General features: G+C 48.0%; 1 long non-coding RNA gene across 1 annotated transcript in view; it reads left to right on the top strand.

Moving 5' to 3' along the window:
• LOC149871710 (uncharacterized) overlaps positions 1-21899 on the top strand; it is a 39387-nt gene that overhangs the window by 4660 nt on the left and 12828 nt on the right. The window contains exon 3 of the long non-coding RNA XR_016440555.1: positions 3605-3675. This is a non-coding gene — a long non-coding RNA (uncharacterized LOC149871710). The remainder of the gene's footprint in view (positions 1-3604; positions 3676-21899) is intronic.

Genomic DNA, 21899 nt, shown 5'->3' on the forward strand with positions numbered 1-21899 from the left:
TTTGCATTCAGCTACCCTTCTGAGATGCCAGTCCTATATGGGCCATCTATCTGCAGCACCCACTACAGGGAAAGCTGAGCTCTCCTGGGGCTCTCTTTGCTAATTCTTCTCAAACAGAAGATGTCAGCACCTTCTCAACAAGAGCCCTTTGCTCCCTAGGTGACTGACACCAGAGAGCAATGAAACCAGGTTCCCTTGTGCATCACTCACAATTCTGACTGTCCACTGGAGGAAAATTTGTTTTCTCCCCTCCACCAGCCCCCCTCCACACACACACACACACACACACCAAGAATGGGTTAGCTGAAACTAGGATAGATATATAGATTAAATCATTTTCAGCCCCACGTGGGAAGCACAAGTGAAACACAGTAGTGCCTTGTGTGCATCACATTTCCTAAAGTGCTTTTGTTTTTATCCTGTCTTCATTAGCATCATTGGTTTTGGTGAGATAGAGGACACCAGAGGAGTCAGCAGCAGGTCCCATGAGGGCTCTGAGCTGCTCCAAACATCCCTCTCCCCTTTCTATTTCTTACCTGGCACTCTGGAAGTGGTGTGAGAAGTGCCTGCAGAGCAGATGCAGTTTGATTCCTACAATTTTTCAGATCATCTTCAGACCCTGAAGTTTTGCAGGGAGATGTTTCAGCTGTTTTTCTTTCTTTTTCTCTCTACTTCACTTGCATATTCGACTGGAAAAAATGCCTGTCCCCCTAAGGTGAAATGCTAGGATATTAATTTTCTGAAGTTCTCGGTAAGCTATTGAAGATTAATTTTAGGAAAAGCCAGAGGATATGATGGATTGGAGCCCAGGCCTGCTTAAATATGCAATATTAAAAATTGATCGGTGTCTCTCCTTGTCATACACTCTGCCCCCGTGTCTGGGGCAATCCCACAGCCTGATGAGGAGGCAGGAAAATACTCAATAAGCCCCACACCCTGCTGAGCAAGGACTTTAATAACTCTTGTTGCCATTATTATTTTTTAAAATCAGTTTTATTAATTTCTGTTTTCCATAATGGCTAACTCCATTGTATGGATTGGAAGCTGGGGGCACTGAAGTACACATTTACCCATGAGACTAGAATGACAGAGCAGACTTTACATACACACCCACATGCTATTCCTCCATACTGTAATTTGTAATTTGTTTTTACTGTAATTTCCTACCCCATAGCCCCCATAGATAGGAAGGGATTTCAGTCTCTATGGCCTGTGTAATCCTTGGTTTCTCTGGTTGGAAGTTGGCTGCTGTGTGTTTTTGGTGGTATAGTCACTAATCCACTGGGAAGTAGACACGAGACCCTTAATTCATTGCATTCACACCATCTAGAGCTAGAACTGTTAACAGTGTATGGGCATGACCTACCAAGGGCTTACACCTCTGCCTGCTCCTTTTGAAAGCCACGGCTGTTTTGTCTTTGATTCCATTGTGAGCAAGATTAGATACATAGGCTACATCCAAACACCTTCCTTGAGATGAAGCTAGGGCTCCTATTACATGCAGGGAGCTGGCTCCTACTCGCTGGAAATCCAGCGCATCAGAGCAGACTCCATTAATCGAGTCTGCTGGAGCACGGAAATAAATGCACTTCAGTTTTAGTTCCAAGTGCCCCACTGCCATTTTTCAGCACAGGGGATGCTGATGCACACGATACTCAGGCACTTTTAATTAAAAGTGCTTGCTAATTAACACCTGCCCTGCAGCATGTGTAACAATGCCCTTAGTTTCCAGTCCCGAACCCTCACCCCATCCCAGTTAGAAAGCTGTCTGATGCAAGTTTTCCTCTGAAGTTCTCAGCTTATCAGAACAACTTCATCCAGAGTTGTCACCCTGCAGCACTTCCCCTCCACCCAGTGAGGACTCAGTGATGAGAAGGATGAGGGGAGCTGACAAAACACCAGCTGCTGAGAGAGGGAGGTGCTAAGCCTGCATGTGGATTTTTCACAGCATCATGGTAGAGAGGCACCAGATCCAGGTCTGCCTCCTCCCTTCCCTGACTCAATCCTGAACTCAACCCCAATCGATCCCATGATGGTGGCTGTGGGAAGATCTGTGAGTGAGATTCAGGCTGTCATCCAAAGATGTCTGCCTCTGGCTAGTAGTGTCATTTCATGGAGCTTCCATGGAGGGCAGGGAGGGAGGTCTGGTGCCAATCTCACAGGCAGCTTCTGGTGGGGGAAAGGATTTCAAAACTGTGCTGGCCCCTTCTCCTCCCTGCTCCCTTCCTGCTAATCCATCCTCCTGTTCCACAGTGCTGCATCTATCTAGTGTGTTCTCTGGAAGACCCTCCCCAACAGATGTCCTTTCCAAATCATCACAGCCACGCTGTAGGAAATCTCCAAACCCAAAGCCAAGAAGCAGCATTAGGTCAGTGTGAATAGCGCAGCTGCGTGGGGTCCCTAGGGGTCAGGGATCTCCACTGCATTAGCAGCTGTGAAGCTAGCCAGCAGCAGTTCTTTTCATAGATGCTGTTAGTATGGAGGTCTAGTAAAGAGAAGGGACTCAGGGCTGATCCTTTAAAGCCTGATGTCTCTAAAAGATAAACCCAGATAACCCCAATGCCTCTGTTCACAATGGGGAGAAGGATTTTGCCAATTGTACACTCTCTGAGTTTGCTAGTCAGAGTGTACTACCATGGATGCTGATCTGGGAGGGAATGAAGAGCCCCTAAGAGTATCGCTGGTCCATGCTTTGTCTGAAATGTTGACAAGGAAGAGAAGCAGCTGTAGGCTACCTTTTTATGTGTATCTGGCTGGTCCTCTGGAAGTCACTTTCCAAGGGAGAGATACTCACCTGCACATTACCCTTGCATTACCATCCCTGTTGCTTGGTACAGTACACCGCCTCCCACCCCCTCGAAGCTAGAGTCACTGCCTGCTTAAGGGGTTGGGTCCCAGACACACCCCAGTCCAGCCCTCCTGCTCTCATCCTATGGTCCATGTGCAAGGCAGTCATTGCATCTTTATTACGCTGGCTCCTTTGACATTATGTATATCCAACTGGATTGATAGACCAGAATTTACAATCAGTGTGGTAATATCCCACCTCCAAACCCTCTCATCATCCCTTGGTCCTAATAGCTCAGGCTATGTTGGCAGCTTTGTCCTAGAGGCTCCCAAACCCCTCTGGAGCTAGAGTCAGGGAGGTGAAGGATGGCTCTGAGGTGGGTTTGGCATAGGGGCACATGCAAGTAGGTCTGAGGATGGGTGTAGAAGAGGGATGTTTGGGAGCAGCAGTCAACAATGTTCCATTATCTTCATACTCTGGTTATTTAACCTCTCTCATTTTGCAAAAAGTAAAGGATGTTTCTGCCCCTCCTCATGGTGTTACCCTCCCACAGTCCTCTTCTGCCTTGCCAAAGGGCATGGTGCTCCAGAAGCATTGCTTTCCAGCTCCATTTCTGTCTGCACCTTCCAGGACCTACTCTTCCTCATTCCCTCTGACTCTTCCTAACAGCAAGCTCTGAGGCATGCACACTGATGGGGGGGGGGGCCACTAGGATGTTGGGGGACTGAGAGGAGAATGAAAAGCACAAGCCATTTTCTCCTGACACCACAGGACAAACAATTTTCCCAGCATGATTCCATCCTTCTGTTTTCATAGGTATCTTTGCCCACCCCCAGCCCAGCACCTCCGGGAGCTCCCTATGCGGTGCCTTCCTGTCATGCTAACAAGTGAGTAACTCTAATATAATAGCATCCTTGGCCATACACTTTATGTAACACATAATCAAATCACTTGCTAAGAGTCTCTCTCTCCCACTTATCCCACTGATTTGACAGCAAATGTATGAAAGGGTTTCACACTGTGGCATCTGTCCAACCCAGCACAGCCCTATGTGGCTGCCAAGGTTTGGCTCTCAGAAGACCCAAAATGCCCCTTTTGCTGGAATCCCCCCACCCAGGATGTTGTGGGTGCTGTCCTATTCAGGGTCTTGTCTTAAGAGTGCCTCATTTAGCAAAGAAGCTAGAGCTCTGGAAAGGCAGCAAGCAGGAAGCCAGTATCACCAAACTCCACGTGGTTTCCCCCAGAGATCATGCAGAGTGAGAGGCCCTTCTCATCCTGGATAAAACTGAGATTGTACTTGGAATTAAAGTGCCTTGGCAAGTGGCTATTTTGGAGTCTCCTGCTGCCTTGCAGCAGAATCCTGCTCCATTAAAGCCAGTGGGAGCTTTGCCACTCACATCAGGGAGAACAGGATGGAACCCTTAACAGGCTCATACTGCTAGGCAGCAATATCATTCAGCACTGACATTCAACTCTGAGCAAGCCTCAGAGCAAACCCAATTTACAGCAGATGCTAAACAGGGTTAGCCAATGAGTAGCCTTTTGACCCACTGCAGCCAGAAAGAAGCATTTTCAGATAACCTGGTATCATCAGCGCCTGAGAGACTTCCCCAGGATTTTGATGACAGCAGAGAGCATTGCATATGCAGAGGGGAAACACATTGCTTGTTGCAGTTGATCATTTGCTTCATTTGGGGTAATGGTAATTAATCCCTTTATATCAACAGTGTTTTGTCAGTAGGGACTGTGAAGCTCCTTCGGAAAGCAGGGAGTTGGTTTCTCAAGTGTTTCTGAAAGTCCCTGTAAAAAATGTCCTGTTGCACCCTTAGATCAACTTTTAGCAATAACATAAGCTTCCATTTCCCAAGGGAGAAGAGAGTTGTTATGAGTCACTTGCTCACTTTCCAGTAGTAACCAAAGAGTTTCCAACATATAGCCTTCCCCTTTAGGCAGGAAGCCAACTGACCTGTTGGTGTCTGTAACAGGTTGCCATTTTTCTCTTGGTGGTGAGGACTGCACTAGCATGGGCTGCCAAAAGTCCTTCTGCACTGAGAGCTAGTACTGGGGATAGGACTGCCTGCATCCAAGAGGGAACAAAAAAGACAAATCAGACTAGAATCTGACCTTTCTAGCTTTGTTACACTTTCTCTAATCCAGGACAGTGACATTGTTTAGTAGAAACACTGAGATTAATTAAAGAAAAAGCAGGACTACCTCCATGGCTGACATAGCCACAAAACATCCCTTGCAGCTGGCATCATTTAACTGAAGCTGAATTGCAGGAAAGTGCCTGTTAGGACCTGAATAAGGGCAATGTGACCTCCTCACCACTCCCTACCCCTAGTGGGGTTAGCACAATGAACTGTAATTGAAATCAGGAGAGCCACACACTTGAGCAAAGAGCTATTATTTGCCAAGGGTCCAATCATCATTGATTTGCTCTTGGCTGTAGCAGCACTTGTCCTAATGACTCATTGGGGTTCTGTCTCTGTCTCATAGCTTGTAATATGGTGGATCAAGACAAAAGACTGAGGTCATTTCTATAGGTCCCCATGAGATTTTATTCTCAGTACAGGACATAAACCCACATAAAATTACATGTCCATTATGTCTGGGTGTTCAAGTCTAAAGTAGATGCTCCCTTCCTTAATGGCTCAGTACAGCAGGTACCAATTAATACCTACCTGCTCCGTGTCTAAAAGATACTAATGGAGAGACCAGTGGAAATAAGTTGTGTCAGGTTGATGAGGAAAGAGAATAGAAGAGAACCATGGGGGACAAAAATGGACTAATTCATGAAGTGTTCTATTAGTGGGCTCAGAGCCTCACTAAGCTGTACATACATTAAATGATGTTTGGTGAATGCCAGCCTATTCAATAACAAAAACCACTGGGCCATGCAACTTTGCCCAAAACAATCACAACACCTAGATAGCTAGGGAGCAAGGACACAGGGGCACCGGGAGACCAGGACTAGACTTGCAAAGGCTTCTGGGGTCAGGATTGGGGGCAGTGGCAGGGCTGCTCCCTTTCAAAACATGCCTGAATCATATCCAGTACTTATCTGGTGCTTGTACAATCACCAAACTGACCCCCAAGGTTTATAACAAGACTACATGGAGAAGATGGAGGCTACTTCTACAATTCTCAGTATCTCATTGATCACCATGTCTGAATGTGGAGGCTACAATTGGAAAGTGCTTTGTGATTAGAATTTTCTTTGTAAGGGGCTAGGAATATGTATAATACCCAGGGATGGTGGGTTTCAGAGGTCTTACTCTTCTGCAGATAATGGCAGGAAGAAAGAGGGGGTAATTGCCCCAGGCCAGCAGAGGCTGCTGAAGAAACAAAGACTTCCTTTCACAAGGGACATCCCCTCTCAGTAGGGTACCCACCATGGTAGTGTGCCTTCACTACAGAGCATGGGGGGCACCCCACTACAGGACACAGCAGGGAATCAGGGGTCCCCATATAAGGTCAATTCCCTCTCTATGAAAATCTGCAAGGGACCCTGAAACAAGGAATGCTATGAGCAAGCAGAGATAAGCCAAGAGCTGCCAAGTGAAGGCAGAGCCTCAAGAAACTATGGGCTGAGAGCCCCTTGTGCTGCTATTGCCATTGGCCTATCATTATCAGGGATTCCCTTCTCTGATTCTGTCTTCCACTCATGGATACATCCCCCTTGAGCAGCTCTTGGGAACAAACTCTTTGCTGGATGGTTGCAGCATGGGTGAGCTCCCTCCCAGGTTTCCATCATATCTCTTTAAATTTGAGATGGGCAAGTCTGGTGAGCAGGGGGTGAGTTGAGCTCTGTTTAATGCTCTTATAGAGTATTGAGTCATCTTTTATTGTGCAGGTATTGTAACTCTTAGTTAAACTCTCCTTGGAATGTAGAGCTTATGTCACAAACTAAAAGGTAAGAGTTGAATGCTATACTTCTGTATAAAAGCTGCAGCGGGAAAATAAAACATACAGAGACTGAGTTCGGTGCCCTGAGAAACAGCTATTGTAGGAAGCAAACACAAGAGAATTGCATAAGGCTTAGAACTGAGTTGTGGCAGGAGTTCTGAGGAACTGCGTTATGATATACAAACCATTGCTACAGTCAGTGCTGCTGGGATATGCAGTAACTCTGGGGAACACTGGAAGCATCAATGCACCACTTGTGGAATATCCCTTTGTCGCTTTTGTTGGTGTTAATAGTTCATGTAATTTAAAATGTCTGTAATCACGTTTGCAGAGGAAAGAAAACACTGAGTTGCAACTCCCTGGAACACAGCCACAGCGAGCTAGGCTGATGGACTAATAGAGCATACCCAGCCCTGTAAAAACAGCATTGGGAGTTTCACTCAGCCTTCATGTTCACATCTGTGTGAGTTGCAAGAGTGCTGCTGCCTAGTATAGGAAAGACTAGAGCAGGAGAGACATAGGGGGAGGGAGTAGGTGGCATTTCCCCCTACCAAATGCAGCTTTATTTCTGCTTTAAAGATTTATGGAGCCCTTCATCCAATATTTATAAAGTGCTGGCTGCCTTCATCATAAATTACTGAGGAACACAACAGGGCCGACTTCTCACTCCGCTGGGAGAGCTGGGTGGAAGCTGCAGGCTCCCTTCAGACTTGTTCTTCCTGGCTCCTTAGTCCAGTAATCAGCCATGTTACTGGGTACTGTGCTGGACTTGAGGGCTAAAGAGGGGTTAGGGATGGCAGGGTCATGAGACTGAGATTGTAATAGACCAACTACCCTTGGTCCATGACACAGTACCTTTAAGCAAACATGCATGCCAGGGCGTAGTAGATTAGCTGGGTAATGCAGGTTGGGCATTAACCAGGCAACTACCCCTTGAACAGAGTAAGCCCTAACTGTTTGGTGACTGCAAGGAGAAAAGAGGTGGTAGGCAGTCTGCTGGAGTCATAACCCCAGCCTGTGCAGGAGGCCTCTAAAAGAAGAGGAGTGCTTGCGAGAACAGGGTGGGTCCTGCAGAGTGGGGCTGGATCCTTACCCCCATACAGTGGGTTGGCAGGTAAGCAAAGCCTGCCAGAACTGCTGTACAGTCCAGTGAAGGAAGTGGTTGTGGCATTGCTTAACCTAGGGCAAAGAGCCAGAGACTGAGGAAAAAGAGAGCTGTGGGAAAGACTTCCTAGAGCGTGGAGTAGCAATGAGCCTGGCAGAAAGCTCTGGCTCAGAAAGACCTGGAAAGGAATCAGGAACCTGGAACAAAGGGTGGATTGGCAGATCCACAAGGGAAGAGTTGGGCCTGAAAGGGCAAGAGAGGCTAGATTTAGAAAGACTTAATAAATTAGACACCAGGAAAGAGAATGAAAAGTACTCTGGCCTGTAAGTAAACTGCTGGGAAAACCTGGAAGGAAATGAAGATGGGCTCTTGTTGGGCACTGCCACAACAGGGCATGCCCCAGGGTGTTACCTCCTGCACAACAGAACTCCCCCTGTATCCTACAAGCTATGGGCTTCTCCCCATGTCTTCACCACTCTGCTCACTTGCGGGGAGGCACGTGACTTAGCCAGTTGCCTTGCTTATGCCCATCCTTCATATGGCTTTGTGATGCCCGGCCACTCTTGCCAGTAGGTGATGGGAACTGCAGGTGGGCACTCTCAGAACCAACTTGATCATGCTGAGGATGATAGCCCTCTCCCTTTGCAAGCTGCTTGTCCACCATGCTCCTTCAGGTCTGTGCCCCCTCCTCATGGCCCCTTGTGCCATTACTGTCTAGGTGGTTAGGGCTTGCTTCGGCCCTGTCATCTCTTTGGTGACTTCCCGTCAGGATAGAACCTCTCTAGATAGGATTGCTGCTTTGCACTCTGGGATCTCCCTGTCCTTTGTATCATTGGTCCTAGCAAAAGGAGAGCTGAGAGGAAAGGAACCTGGGGCAGTGGGCTGTTGTGCATGTATGAAATACCTGTACCAACTCTACCTACCTAAACCGGCTACACTTTCCTAACTGTACTATCAGGGCAGGCTCTTCCCAGACACCAGAGCTGCCTTCCAGAGTCTAATTCAGAGCTCGAAGCCAATCCCAGGCTCTTTATGAGGCTTCCTATTGATAAAAGTTTTTGCTCACTGATGTGTGACCCTTCACAGGCTGAATCCAGCAGGGAAAAGTTGGTGAGATTTGGGATTCACCGAGTCCAATAAGAAAACTCAGCTTTTCTCCACATGGTGCCACCCACTGTGCCTGGCAGAGAGAATTTCTTAGAGTTTGTCTGTACCTCAGTAACAGCAGGTCCTGGGGAGGACCAAACTGAACGTGTCCAGCTCACCCAACTCCACTGATACTCTCTAGTCTAGACCCAAAGGTTCACCAATGAGGCTTGAGGGGTCATCCCCAGCACATGCTCTTGAGCCCTCAGTGTCCAGCAGGACCAGCCCCAGCAGCAGCATAAACAGGCTCTTGCTGGACCCTGCCTCACACAGGATCACAGTGGCATTCCCACCAGACCAGTGGGGAGCCCTGGCTGGAAAGAGGCTGAGGAGACTATGATGCTGTGTGCTAGATCAGAGAAAATCACAAGGTGACCTGAGTGCAGTTTGGAAACTCAGCTGGATCAATGGCATTGATCCTGCTAATCATCTCCCTCTCAGCAAAGAACAGAGCAGAACCTGCAAACTCAAAAGTCGGAGACTTGGCCCACACCCAGAGAGATGGACAGAAAATTAAATGCTTTGTCTGGGAGCAGAGACAACCCTGATGGAGAAGTCAGTAGGATCCCACGTCTTTCCCCTCAACAGATGCTGTACAAATTGCATTGAGCTGGAATCCCTGTTGTCCTGCTGACTGGCCTCCCCAGCAGCTACAGCATGTGTTAGGGCATAAATGACTGTGAATTGCACCCCAAGGTAAAGAGATGCAGGAATTGGCATGCTATGGTTCCACACCAACCCCTGCTATATGAAGCATATTGGTAGAAAGAGGCAGGTCCCTCTAGGGGAAGCAAACAATCCCCAGGCAACTCACATTGACATTGGGCAGAATCTATAATGTTAGATTATGGATGATAGGACAGAAGGGATCTTAAAACTACCCCTTCCCCACTCATGCCCCTGCTGCACAAGTACAGGGAGAGAGCAACAGAGAACAGGGTTGCCTGGATTACATTGTCCAGGTGAGGTGTAAGAATTGGGGGCACTAAGCATAGGGCAAACCCTAGCCTGCCCTGATGGGAATGAGAACACAATAGCCCAGATCCCTACTGCACCCAGGTCCCTGGTGAAGCTGCTTCACCTTCAAGAACACAAGCTCCAAGTCCAGCACAGCACCCAAGACCAGAGGTAACTACAGCAGGTGAGCAGACATAAGGAAACCTCCACCTGGAGACTGTCAAGTGTGACCATTCTCAGAGCTAGACTCTAGTTAGCAAAAGACTCCCACTGCTACATGCTGCCTGCTGGCAAAAGGTTCAGCTCTGCCTCCCAAATCTCTCCCTGCTGGCTGGAACATTTGGTAATAACCTTGGCATGATGCTTTTCCTGAAAATGTCACCTTCTTTCTCTTTAGGCTACCTGGCCTCAGCCATTGTGGATTCTGGGAGGGCTTGGGCATAGCCAGGGCAGACACAGGTTTCAGCCAAGGTCAGTTGCTTTCATTCTCCCCAGGAGCTTCCCATCTACGCCAACTTTTCCTTTTTAAAGCTGAGGTTTGGTCCTAGAGCATCTGACAAGAGCTGGTCACAGCCAGGGGTAGAATAGGTTTGCTCTGTGCAAGCTTTCACCATGCTGCACTTCAGTTCTGAGCCACTGTACCCTAGCTATTTCCACCCCTGTGGCTTGCATTGGCTGTGCTGTGTCCCTTCTCCCTGACCTGGGGGATCCTTGGTTGTACCTGTCCTGGCCCCTGGGTTAGGTTCCAGGTTCCATATTCTGTCACCATGCACATCTGGTCCATTTCAGACCTGCCATCACCACTACCCTGCTTGGCAGCCTCATCAATGGGAGCAGAAGGTGGGCTAGCCTAGACAAACCACTGGTAGCCACTAGCCACTTAGCTAGTTTATCATCTAGATTGACTCTGAGTGGGGCTAAACATTTCCCCAGTGCATTGCAGGATCATTTGCTCATTCACTTAAACTCCCTAACCAGGTCCAAGGAGACAGCCAGGGAATAGGCAGACTGGCTGAAAGCAATTTCAGCCCTTTGAAAGAAACAACTGGCATGTAACAGCGACAGGAAATTGTGCAATTAGTACAACAGGGCAATGTCAACAAGCTCTTAATGCCTGTTGTTATGGCAACACTAGGGAAACCAATGTCAGAGCTGGAAAAATAGAGAGATGAAGAAACAACAAAAACAACAACCAAGTCTGATACAGATGCCTTGCAGGGTGCTCTCGCACCAGCCAATACTTCAGTGCAGCAGGACACTCACACTGACGGCAGGCTCTGACCGAAGACAGAGCCGGGGACAGCAAACCAGATGTGGAACTGGAGTTACAAAGCCCAGCCTGAACCCAGTACCAAATGACTATCCCAGCAGGATGGGGAGGGACTGAGGCGGGGAGGTCTCTTCTGCTCCAGGGCCTGTGACTTGAAGGCACAACAAGTGGCTTTCTCAAGTTATTGGGGGCAGAAACAACTTTTCAGCACAGAGTGACGAGGAGCTGAGTCTGCCTCTGGGGGAAGGCGCCCCAAGTTACAGAGGTCTACCTATCATGGGACATTAATCCCCAAATACAGGCGGAAGCCCTACCCTGGGCACCCTCAGAAACTTGAAGGCTCTGTCTTACTGTTGGCAGTACCCGCAGAGCTTGTGATACCAATGAGAGCTGAAATGCATGGTAGAGAGAGAGAGAGAGCAAGTGTTTCTCTGCTTGCAAAATAATGATGCCTCGTGTCTGGCAGAGAATTCAAAAATCCTGGATAAACATATGGGCTGGGCATGTTTACAAGGTGTGTCTCATGTGGCTTAGTAGGCAGCTGGCTCCTTAGCATAAGGATATAGGAGAGCCAGGCCCTCATGGCCACCCCCTCCCCCACTCTACCTCCCCATCTGGTGGTGGAATAGTGTATTTTGGGCTCAGTCCAGTTTGAGAAACAAAGAAACTCATTTGGTGGGACATGAGAGACATTCTGAAGGAAGTGGGGAAGCAGAACTCCTTGCAGTAGGTCCCTGAGCTACATGGGTGATGAAGCTGGCATGACCCTGGTATGCAGCAGCAAGACAATATCCTCTCTGGAGCTGTGGTGGGGATGGGACTGGCTGAGATGGAAGAGGGCCGTAAAGGGCAGGAGCTGTCACACACCAGATGTCTGCAAAATCCATAGTGCAGCTGGGCCTTGAACTGGATGCTCCTTAACCACTACTGTGAAATACCTGGTCCCATGTTCTCTTCCTCCTTGCAAATGTAAAGCACTTGTTAAATAACAATAAGGGCAGATGGGTTTCCTCTGCAGTGGACATGGGACTGGCTGAGATGCATACATGATAGCTTGAAGGGAAGGAAAGAGGGATGGAATGTGGAAACCTTCAGGGAGCCTAGTGAAGCTTTGATGGTGTCGGTATTCCTGTCTGCCGTGTTGTGCAGACTGTGTATGTCCAAGTAAAGACACGTGCTTTCTAAAAGCTGGTTCATAGATTTCATAGACATTCGGGCTGGAAGGGACCCCGGAGGATAATCAAGTCCAGCCCCCAAAGAAGAGGCCTGATTCATCATTATGTCACTCTGATTTTGCACCTTTTTAAACACCCAAGTGGCAGGGTGCTGTCTTGATGTATAAGGCTCCAAGATGTCATGCATAAAGATTCATCATGAGCATTTTTTCTCCTGGGAATATTTACATATACATGTGTGGGTGTATGTGTTAACATGTGCATATACACATGTGTACTGTCATGGTGTGACTTTTTCCAAGGTACCACCTTGTCACTGGAGAATGCCAGCATTGCTAGAGGTTAACACATATGCAAGCTGTAAAAGCATAGAGCAAGCTGCTGGCATTTCACCGATGGAAAGACACTAACTTGGCATGACAACAGGTCAAAAAATGGAAATTTATTCACCAAAAAAAGTTGTTTCCTCTATCTGTCAGAATATTTCAAAATGCAAAGTGGTGACCGCCTCTACCTGGGATCCATGTGGATGTTATGGCCAGATTTCATTCTTTGCAGTATGATTTATCCATCTGGAGCATTTTTGTATCTTCTGATATTCTTTCTGGGGAAAAGGAGCCTATTTTTTTAAAAGCAGTTTGCCCTACAAAGAACAAAGTATAATGCTAGACCTGTATCCACTACTCATTTTTTTCATATATAGAACTCTCCTCTTCTGAATAGCAAGGTCTGTGCTGGAGAGATCCGAGTGCCTTATAACACTTGTCAGAGACAATTGGTGCTTCTAAGTCTGAGGGTACTGTAACCCGCTATGGTTAAATTTAATTGTTATAATGTTCTGCAATAATTCTGTTATAAAGCTTCCATAATCATCACAGTAGGAATAGTCACAAAATAGGCCATAAGACAACTCAGTGGGCACATCTACATGAGACATTTACTGTGGAGTTGACTAATTAGTTCCACAGTAAAATGTCACCATCTACACATGCGGTGCTATCAGAATGGAGTAAACTAATTAACTCCACCATAGGACAGAATTGCCAGACACAAGTACTGCCCTATGGCAGAGTTATTTACTTTGCTGCAACACACATATAGATGCTGACGGGGCTGGCTGGGGCATGAGGGTGCTTCAGTGCAGGGGCTGCCTGCTGCCTAGACCTGTACCAGAGCACCATCATCCCACAGCCAGCCTTTCCACAACATGTTGAGCTGGGTTGGAACAGCTCTGGGCTGGTAGGCTGAGCCATGGGGACCCCTGCCAGCTGGGGTTGCTCCGCCCCAGCTCAACATGCTGTGGTTCTGGCACATGTGCAGACACGGTGCCCGGAGCAATAAACTCTGGCATGAACTGCACTGGAGTTTATTCAGCTGCATTAATTGCATGCATATATGTGCCCAGTTATGCTAGTTTTGGCAAAAAGGTGCAGCACACATTTGACAGGTAAAGCACCTGGCTGCATGGAGGGAAGCAGTCTGAGTTTACTGCCTTGAAAAGTGATTATATGGAACTATATTTTGTTTACAACTGAAGTCTTATAGTGGCTTTGGGTTCAATCTTAAGAAAATGTAATGTGATCTTTTACAAAACAGTGTTAAACTCTCTGCAGCGCTGTCTAATCAGAAGCTTGAGAATACAGTCAAGACCACTGTGTATTATTTGTGAATTATCATTGCCTTTGCAGCAAGATTTTGTGCCAGTATTTCCAGTAATTTAGAGTGTCCACCTATTTTTGTTGTGATCCAAAACAGTGCTTTGCTACACAGCTTGAGATCACTGTTATGTTTCAATATGGCCAGACAGTAACACCTTTTTTCATTCTTTGTAGCTCTTTACTTTGGGGATAATCTCCTTGATTGATACTCCTTGTGGAGTGTACTCAGGGTATAACAGGAGGCACAGCTGTGTTGATTGGCAAAGGGTCTTTCAGGGATCTGTCTGGGTTCTGATGAGTGCTCCTGGTTAGATGTCACCCATGCCTATGAATGTAATAACTACATGATTGCATATGGATGTGCATGCTAGCACTTTACAAGAGCTTCACTGCTAAAAACCATTACTGCTAACTAATCCTAGTTGCTGATTATGACAGATGAGTTAGGCCTTATCTCATCCATAATTGGTCCAGTCTTCTTTATAGATGACTCTTTTGATGGGGTTTGAGGAGGGTACAGGAGCAAGTGGGGAAAGCGATGTTCTGTCTTTGCCCCCTTTGGCATAACTAGCATCCATATTTCAGAACAAAGCTAATATTCCAGCACGAAATGGGGAGCTTTGATCAACCAAGTTCACTGTATACCACATCTGCTAGGAAACATCTGGAGAGCTGTGGTAAAGGCTCTCCCTCCCAGCCCAGCTGTCTGGTGACATACCAGAAGCCAAAGTGAACTACACAGGTTACTGACAGCAGTTGCCTGATCCCAAGCTGACATCTTGCCTGGGATCAGGAGCACACTCAAGGGCAAGGGCAATCCCATCCCTCAAAACCCCAGGTATCTGAGATAAAAGGCATTTAGCCCATGTGTCTAATGTGCACATCAGCACAGCAGTTGAGCGCTAGCAGGCGTGCAGTCACAGAAGCAGCAAATCCCAACTCAATCTCCTGTTTACTAGTATCAGGGCAGTGCCTGATTTCTTTATTTTCTTTCTTTCCTTTCGTTTGATCTGTCTGTCCATCCACCCTGAGATATTCTTGGAGGTATAACTGAAGGCATAAAAATGGGCTATATCCATGTCCCAGAGTGTGGTCAGCTTCATGACCATCCTGGCCTGGGGTGGAAGGGAGGTTCCACAGTCATCCTGGCTCTCTGGCTGAGAGAATCTAGCCCTAGGTTCATACTCACCTCATTCTTGATATTCTTGACTCCACGGTTCCCCCATGATTTGCTGCCATGTCCCAGAGACATGGACCCCAAGCTAGCTTTGTGGGGTTGAGAATCAGGCTCTTGAATTGCATCTGGACATAAACAAAGAACCATGACTGAGTTTGTGCCAGTCAATGCGTGCATCAGCCTTACAGTCGGGGCTGACTATGGAAATCATCTGAATCCTCAGGAGCAGGACTGAGGCCAGAGAGCCATGAAGCTAACTGGGGATCTTTTCTCTTTTAATTCCTAAGATGCAGCACTTACATACAGTGCAGCCCAAAGCATTCATATCTGGGTGGTTCACAAGCTGCTTAGTTCACAGTCAGTTGCTAAAAGAAACCACACAGCTGTTTGCCGCAGGTATTACTTCAAAGGATCCCGCTTCTCCACTCAGCTGGAGCATAGCTGCAGTCCTGAATGGCTGATCAGAGAAGCAGGCCCTTTGAAAGACAAACAGCAGCAAACAGCTGGAGCACCAGAGCAGTACAATGCAGCTGTTTGCTGTGGCTTTGTATACCCCTGGCTAATTCACAAACCCTCATTTTTTGCAGTGCAGTAAGGAGCCTACCCCTGTGAAGAACCCTGTGAAAGTTTGACTGTATTCCTGTCACTTGCCCACATTTGCCTAGCTCTGTCACTCCCTCCTGAAGAAACCAGGAGCCTGAGAGTGAATTCTGACAGGAAATTGGGCATGGAGGACTGCAAATCTATTAAGCATGTGGATATTCAGCAAATTGTATATCTTCCTGCAATCTTTGGTCCCAGGACAATTCAGGCTGGCAATGAGGGAAGAGTAGAACTAATATGTGTATTTTTAAAAATCAAAACAAGACACTCCACTGCATGTGCTTCTCCCTTTTAGGATAGTAATTCTCAACCAGGGTGCCAGGGCACTCTGGGGTGCCACTGGGTATTCTGAATAGTGCCATCAAGTGTGAGGAGATAAGTGATGTATTAGGAGATATGCAACAAAACTAAGCAGATAAGCACAGGGTCAGGCTTGTCCCTGCCTGGATGATCCCCCATTCCCACTGCTAGGCCCCTGCAAGGAAGCAAGCACTCTAATCTATAAATTAGTTTTTGAAATTGATTGCCACTCAATTCACAGAAATTACAGAGGGGTGCCTCAAGGCCAGTGAGGGGTGCCTTGAGCCCAGAGGTCTGCAACAGACTTTGCATAAACCAGTTTGACCCAAATCAGTTAAGTCTAATACTACATTCAGCCAGGTTTATCTTAAACCAGTTTCAGCCATTCTGAAACTACTTTATGTGCAGTGAACTTATGTTCTGTTACAGCTTTAAACCAGTTTCTGATCACTTAAACCGGTTTATGTGTAATGTCTGTCTCTAGCCAAAATGGTTGAAAACCACTACTTTAGGGCAGGGATGGGCAATTATTTCAGGTAGATGGCCACTTACTGAGTTTTGACAAGCCATCGAGGGCTGCATGACACGCAGCCAGGGGCAGATAAATATTAATTTTCTAAATTTTTTTGGGGCCCCATGGGCTGGATAGAATGGCCTGGCGGGCCACATCCAGCCCCCAGGCCACATTTTGCCCACCCCTGCTGTAGGGAGAGCATAAGAGAACAAATACATGGTAAGGCTGGTTACATCATTTAATGCACTCCAAGAAAGCAGTAAGATAATACAGTAATGATGGTGATGGGAGGGCCTAACAGAAGTCCTAGCTCTTCTTTAAACTTTGTTTTAGGCCCAAGGGAGGTGAGGACTTCTGCAGCAGTCTAGATTTAACTGGTTTGAACCGTTCCAAATTGGCAGGCCACAGAAGACCACTCCCTGGAAATACTTTCTCATCACATGTTTGCCTGGCTTTAAAATGTCAAGCTTTGGGCACAAGAGCAAAGAGAAGCCAGCTGGGTTGCAAGGGTGAGGATATTCAGAGACTGCCAGAATGAAGGCAGAAGCCTCTAAACCTGGGGAAAGTCAATGTCTAGCCCCTCTGCAGGCTGATACCATGACCCTTGCCAGCAATAATCAAGGACAAGGGAAGGCCTGAGTTTTGAGAACAACGTTCTAGACTCACTGACTCCTCAGGGAAACAGACACACAACTAAACTATCTGCATGCTTGAAATCAGGCACAGGGGACTTAAGTTGTTCAAAAGAGTGTGGCATGCAAACACAAACACATTCCACCAAATTAAGCAGGGTTAAAATGTTAAAGGCACGGTTAATTAATGAGGACTAAACATTGTGTTGTGTACAAAGGCCCAGGGATGTCAATCTTATGGCCTGCGGGCTGGATCTGGCCCATGAAGCAGTGCTGGGTGGCCTGTGGGGTTTGTAGAGAGGCTGAGAATCTAGGGTTTAGCAAACAGGGGTGAGACCTGCCACCAAAATGGGGGGGAACAGAGCCCCATTGGTGGCTCATGTCAGTGTAGGGGGATGGGGAGAAGTGACAGCTACATAACACTCACAGCCACTGCCATTGCCCCGCTGCTGCCCTTGTGCACAAATCCTTGTGCAAGACTGATGGTCTGGATCTGACCAATGACAGGGGAGGGGCAGGAAGGGGCAAGTGAGTTTGACACTCCCTGACTTAAATAACTATATCCATGGATCGGTCAGAGTATAACCAAGAAAGGCCACATTGGGCCTTGTGCTTGACTACCCTCTTACAGCCTATCTCAGCTACCCCATTTTTGTTCTCTTCCACTCCACTCCATTCCACCTCTCCCTCCATCAGTTTCTTTTGCTGCCTGCTTGTTCTCATTGTTGAGAGCTATTTTCTTGCATATGGAGTATATGTCCCTTCCTCTCCCTTCAAGGCCAGTTGTCCTCATCCTGCCATCTTGTGAGACTGACTAATCTCCCTCAGCCACCCCTCATGAATCTTACTGTTCCCCAGCTGTACTGAATTTACACAGCTTCCATGCAGCCTTCTTTGATTTCTACAGGGGAAACCTTTGGTAGCAGCAGATGTATAGATTTTCCCACTCAGTAGCAGCAGTTTTGGAGCTCTGGAGATCTCTGGAGAATACGTGAGCCTTCAAACAGGAAACAGAGAAGAGACCCAGTCTCCTGAGACAGATATGAGCGCAGCACAGGCAGGGGCTTTTGATACAATGCTACCAGGACATTTCCATGTTTTCCTTTATTTGTAAATCCATAAGATTAAGCCAGTCTCCCTCCTACTGCCTTCTGGGTTTGGGTTTTTTTTGTTTGTTTGTTTGTTTGTTTCGGGGGGGGGCAGTGGCAGGAGGGGAGAGAAGGGGAAAGGGAGGTGTTTTCCTTCTCCTCTCAAGTCAAAGAATAAAAGGGGAAAGAAAGGGAAGGAAGAGAGGAATATCAGCGAGAACGATGAGGGAATCTGTTCCCAGCCCTTCCATATGGCTGGCCTGCTCTGAGCTGTGGGAGGAGGCAACCAAGGGCGCCTGCCTGACAAAGGAACCGGTGCTGGAACACAAAAGCTCAGCTACTGAAGGCAAACAATAGCAAAAAGGACAGGCATGCAGACTGAGGAGCTGCAGGTGGTGCTGAGAGATAGGGCAACCCAGCAGAAGCCTTTTCAGAGGCATTAGTCAGAGTCTGCCGGGGTCTGAGCTCTGACACTAGTCTGACAGACTGTCGCTCATAGAAAGCAGCTCAGGATGCTAGCAGGATGGAGCCTAGGAAGCCAGCTGGCTTTGCCAGCCTGGTGGCAAGAATGTGGAAGATTTCTTGACCTTTCAGCCAAGTAAATTAGTGTGACAGGAGAACTGATTTTCTCCCTCTCTGTGAATGTAACACATTTTAGTGACAGGCCAGGGAAGCCAGGTCTGGTGCAGGCCAGTGTTGTGTAAGCTTCCCACCAGCTCTGCTGAGACATATTGCTGTATCCGCAGCACGCCCCTGATCCGGGCATGCACTGTCACAGAGCTCTGCAATGCACTTCAGTGCAGCCCCACCCGCTCTCAGTCCATAGCTCCCCTACTGTATCATACTTTAACTCGTGGCCCCTGCATCAGCCATGCCAGTCCATCTGCATTAACCCCTTGCCAAAGCACCTCTTTTCTGAGATCTGTCACCACCTGCTATCCCACTCCCAGGTCTCTCCTCCCCAGGACCTGCCAAATGCTGTGAGTGGTTCATATGTTGCAGTGATTTTGTGATAGGAACAACCATACACAGTGGACTTGGAGAAAACCTGCCAAACTCATGTGCCTAGAACAGAATCTGGGCCCAAGGCCTCGGAGGTGAAAGGCCAACACGTTATCCCTAACCCCTGCTGAGCTCCCTTCTCTGGGTTTCTGCCTTGCTCAGTAGCATGAAAAGCCTCCTCAGCATCAGGCAGTTTTCACAGGGATGATCCAGCCTTCTTCTGTGAATGGCTTTGTGCTGCTGCCCCTGCTGGGTACTGCATATGCTTGCCACCTCCATAGAAACAGGTTTTGCCCCAGTTCTCCTTTCAACAGTTAGTCCTGTATTTAATTCCTGCCCCAGAGTTTGTTTTAAATATCCTGAATGCAAGCCAGTTCTGTAATGCTTGAGATACATTTCACGTAGGCATAATCCCTCTTCTATTATGCACTGAGCTGTCATACAGAGCAGAGGCCTGGCTGTGTTAGCAGGAGTGGTAGTGCTATCCTCCACTTGCCGAAGCTGAGTCCTGGTGTGATGAGTTAGTGGTTACTTGTGTGTGCCTGCTGTCCCTGACAGCAAGCAGCAGTCAGGGGGATAGCTGTAACAGCAGGTGTGCCCACTCAGCTTTGCCTTATGTTTTATACCCCTACTCTAACATACAGCCTGCAGGCTGGGTCACAACTGGGGACACAAAATGGCAGAAAGAGGTGGGGGAATGATGGTGTTAACCCCCATGTGCTGGTTGTACCGACAGAGCTACTCTGGAAGCCGTGGCAAGAAGTCCCACGGGGCAGATCCATAGGTGGGCTGTTCAGCTTGTGAGAAGCCCCATGGTCTGGATCCAGCCTGCCATCCCATTTTGTTTGGACACTCCTGTGTTGGCATACTAGTCCATTGTAGGCCATTACTTCCCCATGGCCACTTCCATTCACCTCTACTCCTCTGTACATGTTCCCTTCCCCTGGCATATGCCCTACAGATGCCTCGTCTTCCTCAGTCTCGCCAGCAATAGATGCTTTCTAGAACTAGCCCACATATGATCTCTCCCCTTTCTGTGCATGTCGGACTTCCCTGCAGCCAACAGGAAGGTGGAAGGATCACTCTCAGATGAACAGTGATCCCCGCCCCGCTCCCTTGTAACTGTGTTCATTTTTTCCCCCAGCCATTGGGAGGCTTGTCTTTCCTCTTGCCCTCTGTAGCAGGGCACTGAGGTGCCAGCTACTTGTGGAGCTGTGAGGAGCCCAGCTGTGGGTTGCCAGGGTAACTGGTGGGAGTCAGCTGACTGGAAGGAGCAGGGCCTGGCTCCCATATAACTCCCAGGCTGAAGCCAGGCAGGCAGTTGCCTGCTAGCAGCCATAGGGGTAGGACCTCTGCCAGAGTGAGAAAAAGGAAGAGGCTAGCATGCACAGGCAGTTGTTTGGGTGAGAGATGGAGAAACCCGGTGACAGACTTGAAGGTGATTACGGCCAGATGGATTAGGTTTATGTTATAGCCAAAGGGCTTGAATTTGTTTTGACAGTTTACAACCGGAGGACTGGGTGAGGCTATAAGAAGATGGAGGAGGCCTTGTAGGGGAACCACGACCACGTGGAGACCCCAGAGGAGCCTTGGGGGGGCGGGCAACAAGAAGTCCCAGAAAGGGGGCTGCAGAAAGCCAGAGCGCCTGTGGAAGGTGGTTGTGAGACAAAGCTGTAGAAAGCCAGAGTGCCTGTGCAGCGTGGCTGAGAGACAAGGGCTGTGAAGTGCCTGAGCGCGAGAGAGGGCGCAGAGAGTGAGAGAGACCAAACAACGTCCGGTACCTCTGCGAGGCTTGGGGCGTGGTACAGGGGTGGCTGGAGCCATGCATAGCCCGTAATGCTGGGGTGTTTGGAGCCCCATTGTATAAACAAGGATCAGGGTAGTAGGAACCATGACCCAGAAGACAAGAGGCAACCTCCCTTTAACTTTCACAAAATCAAGATGTGGCAGGTGAGAATGAGGATGTGTTAACGTAAACTTGGCACGGTAGGGGGAGCTAGGGCAACCCTAGGATGTTTCACCTGCCTGATACATTCTCCTTTCTCTACCTCCTTTCTGGAGGCTCCTAGAAACTTCCATTAGTGCCCTTCTTTCCCCACCCCCACACTCAACTTGGCTAATCTGTGGTGCCATTTAACAGCAGGCGGAGCAAGGGCTGCAAGGAGCCCATGAGTCATTAATTCAGCTGGAACAATGAGCTAATGAGAAGAACCTTGTGAGCTTCTCTCTGCATTCCTTGTTGCTTGGTGCATATTAATCTTCCTGGCCACACGTGCCAATGGCTCCTAGAGCAGCAGAGCACACTGCTGCTTGTTTGCTTTCTGGACCATTGTTCCTTGCCTCAGATCTCTGCTTGGTTTGCTGTAGTTCTTTCCAGTGACTTTGTTGTGAGTCAGATGATTCAGTTGCACAGGGGGACCTAGAGGTGGCACTGAGAGGCCATGCTACTAATAAAAACCCTGTCAGCCCTCATAAGCTGTTTTATAGTGACAGGTACCTTATGAAAGTTACAGACAGATAAGTAGACTGGGAATAGGCAGAGGCTGAGTTCACCAATTGCTCCTTGGTTTGTGCT

Source organism: Crocodylus siamensis, chromosome 2 (assembly GCF_052110815.1).
Source record: "Crocodylus siamensis isolate JL-2025a chromosome 2, ASM5211081v1, whole genome shotgun sequence".
NCBI classification, from domain to species: Eukaryota; Metazoa; Chordata; order Crocodylia; family Crocodylidae; genus Crocodylus; species Crocodylus siamensis.